The sequence below is a fragment of the Drosophila gunungcola genome (genome assembly GCF_025200985.1).
Source record: "Drosophila gunungcola strain Sukarami chromosome 2R unlocalized genomic scaffold, Dgunungcola_SK_2 000006F, whole genome shotgun sequence".
Classification (NCBI taxonomy): Eukaryota; Metazoa; Arthropoda; class Insecta; order Diptera; family Drosophilidae; genus Drosophila; species Drosophila gunungcola.
This window is the reverse complement of record NW_026453168.1, coordinates 2,322,220-2,325,787: the sequence shown is the minus strand read 5'-3', so window position 1 is coordinate 2,325,787 and position 3,568 is coordinate 2,322,220. Positions and strand designations below refer to the sequence as shown.

The 3,568-nt window shown below is 42.1% G+C and overlaps 1 long non-coding RNA gene across 1 annotated transcript; it reads right to left on the bottom strand.

The window, feature by feature from the left end:
- Nucleotides 1–281: 281 nt before the first annotated feature.
- On the bottom strand, nt 282–3,042 carry LOC128254900 (uncharacterized). The gene is made up of 3 exons (XR_008267586.1): nt 2,935–3,042; nt 586–852; nt 282–509 (listed from the first exon to the last, which is right to left on the bottom strand). It is a non-coding gene; the product is annotated as an uncharacterized LOC128254900 (long non-coding RNA).
- Nucleotides 3,043–3,568: the final 526 nt, after the last annotated feature.

Here is a 3,568-nt window from a genome sequence, read left to right as displayed (position 1 = left end):
ATTTACTTAAATTGTTGTATAGGTTTTTCGACGGAGGCTAAACTTAAACAGAGACTTAGACTTTGTTGCTGCTTATATTTTTTGGTTTGCCTTTTAAACTTCAATCTTAAATCTTAAAAAGTTTTTATGCCTCAACCAAATTTGGGAATGTTTTCAACGAAGATTTCTTTAGTGGTGACTATCTAAGTAAAACAATTTTATTTTTTGTTTTAGAATTTTACTTGAAAACTATACAATTGCTGCAACTAATGGACAGGAACTAAATATTAAAGGTCTTGTCCAGTGTGCCATGGCTGCGGCAATCGAACCACTTATATCACCTTCTTGTTAGAACGAGTGGCGGACCAGCCGGCTGTCGATCCTCGATCCTCGGTCCTCGAAGCTGAAACCAGGAACCTAAAGCTTCATCCACGATCGACGGGTCTTCTTGGGCTGGCTGTTGCGCAATGCGAAGCGCAGGAGAGGATGGGATGGAATGGCCCTGGGCAAAAGATGGCACTGTCCGATGACTGTGAATGTGAAGTGCAATAATTTTCTTTTTTATTATTATTACATTTTTCTTGCTTTGGCATTGCGGCGGCTTACAGCAGGAGATGGTGGTTCGGAGCTGATGCCGAGAGTGTTGAAACATTTGCGCGTCATTTGCAGATTCTTTTAATATTATTAAGTTTTGGTGGCTTTTTGGCGGGGCTCTTGAAACGAGATTGGAGCGACGGCATGGCAGCAGAAATTTTAAGTAATAAAAGATCGTTTAGTTGTTGATGGCCCCTGGCAGTTGGATAATTCCGTTTTGTATTTAGAGTGGGCTGAGTAGTTTTTCCAGTCCCTTTGCAGACACTTAGGTACATTAGGCTGAAAAGGGATGGCTGTAGCTTATCTCTATTGATATATTCGTCTCTCTCGAGCTTAACTTCCTATATAACAGGCCTAAACAACCCCAATCGAGGTTGAACAAGACCAAAACCACGCCCATCTAGAAAGAATGATATTTCTAGCCGGGGGCGTGGATCCCCCCAACCGTCGATGTTCCGCCCCTGAGAGCATTAATCCAGAACAACTGCAAATTATTCTAACTGGTTCATTTCCCATTTTGAACTGACAATTAGAGAGACGATGGCGGCCTGCGGTGTAATTCAATCTGCATATGGAACTGCTCGGGGTATCTCGATGGGGCACTGGCAAATGGAATCACAAAGAGCTAGACAAAAGAAACCCGGCCCGAAAATAGAGCGAAGTGCAAAAAGCGTGTATCCGAGCCAAAGAACAGGCCCAAATGGCTGCAAATTCTGTTAAGCGAAAATACGGGCGTAGATTTCTATTAAAGCGTTTCGGACCGACAATCGACCTTTTGTCTTTTGTAATTTTATGCGACATTTTTTTCTGCCTGTGCCCGGGGTTCCTTTGCGGAGGTAAATTAGAATACGGCCAAGAAGGGGGAGCCTACTACTACAAAGCATTCAAGGAATGCAGGGCAAAAGTATTGAATAACATTTTGATATGCTTAGAATTCTGTTCGAATGGATATGCCAAATGTCAACGGCAGCTGCGTGATCCCCCCTGCCAACCTGTCCCTTTTCCCAAGGACCGGGATGAAAAGGAAAACAAATTAAATGGAAAAGGCGGAAATGGAATGGACGTTCAAGTGCAATTGAATGGAAATGAGGGCCACGCCTCTTTCCTCGAAGAGGGCGGGCCGTACTAGGCAAAATTATAAAAAAAAAATGAGGGGACCAGCCAACTCGAACCGCTGACCACGCAAAACACATTAAAATTCAAATGCTTTGATATACCAATTAATTCTTTTTAATTCTCGCTGGGAAGCAAACTCGAAAAACTTTGGCTTCGGGAGTTTTCTTCGTCTTCGTTTGGAGTTTGGAGTTGCCTCAATTAAATGCAACGAGACGCGATAACAAGATTATCCGCCGCAGACATCTTGAGACAATATCTATAAGCCATAAAAAGCCAGGACAGCACCGCAACAGCATTCCGCTGGCAACGTCCTCCGCTTCTTCGTCTCTTCTGGCCAAATTGGCGTTTTGGCAATGAAACGCAAATGTGGCCGGCAAAGTTGTCGTCGTCGTCGTCGTCGTCGTCGTTCTCGACGTCTTGTCATTGATTTGAATTTTATGCGCACGCAAGAGGCGACCAGGAAAAAGCGAAAGAGCAAAAAGTGAATTTCCTGGCCGCCTCACAGCCTTATTTGTCAGCCCAGACGCAGGCCATGTTGCCTGTTGTGTGTTGTGTGTTGCCAATCCCGGCGATCTGTTTTGACTGCTACAGTTTTGGCAACTGGCCGCAGTTGAACTCTGAAGTGGGCAAAGGAGAGAAAGCGCTGGTTTGAATGACAATCCGACAAGAGTCATGACTCAGCCGCTACAGTGCGGATAATTCGAGTCATCATAAGCTTTAATCAAAGGGCAGATTTTGCCAATTAGGCGTTCAATTTGCAACAAATGCCAAAAAGGTAAAACTACAATTATAAATTTGATATGCCCAATAGCTCCTAGATTATTTCCAAATTCCAAACAAATATTTAACCATTTAAATTAACCAACTTGTAAACACTTTTTGACGTATTTGGTTAAGGTGAATGCTTTAATGATTCACTTTATTATAATTATTTAATTAATTAATTAATTGTTTATTGATGTATTTGCTCTAGTAAGTGGATTAAATTAGCTTTGTTTTAGTAAAATATTTAAAAATTATAAGAATGAAAAGCCGTAAAATTTTTTTTTAATTTTTTCCGAAAAATGTTTCTTTGTCTTTAAATTGCGTTCTTAAATCAAAGTTTCAATAATAATATTATCGTTATAACTGATTACATAATAAAACAACTGCTGTTAAGCATTTTGCAGCTTAGAGTGGATACGTTAGGCTGCAACTTTCCTTTCCCTCAAGGCTTATACCAATCCATTTACCCAAAGTACTCACCGAAGCACAAATTTAGGCATTATTCTTGACTCTTAATCGGATTAGTGCCCCGGCAAGTGTCATGTGCAATTGTCTCCTTGTCTGCTGACCTTATCGCAGGACTTCCTCCGACTTCGGCAGTCTTCTGAGCTCTGAAAAATGCAGAGGAGACCCTCTGTTCGAGCGGTGCTAACAACCTAAGCCAATCCCAGGCTTGCCAAAAAACACAACACGAACCGACAACCGCGAAAAACTAGTTTTCTGCGACTTACCCAGCTCGAACTGCCAGACACGACTCCTCTTGTGCCCGCAACTCAACTCCTGGCCCGGCTCAGAGCGCATCAAGTGTTCGCCGAGGCTTGTTAAAGTTCATTTTCGATGCAACGAGCTGCAATAATGCATAATTGTGCTCATTAGTCTTTTTGGGGCCAACGATCGTGTATGAATTTAAATTTTAGCGCGGCCAGCCAAGCTGACAAGCCAGAATGCCTGGCAAAAGGCAGTTGAGCGAGCCCTAAATAAATACAATTGGACAGCAATGGTCCGGACTGGATCGGTTCAAAATGAGCCGAGCTCAGCTGAAGCGAAATTCACTCAAAAAAAAGTTTCTTACATATTAGATTTACTTTTTTTGGTTAAGATATATAGAAAAAAA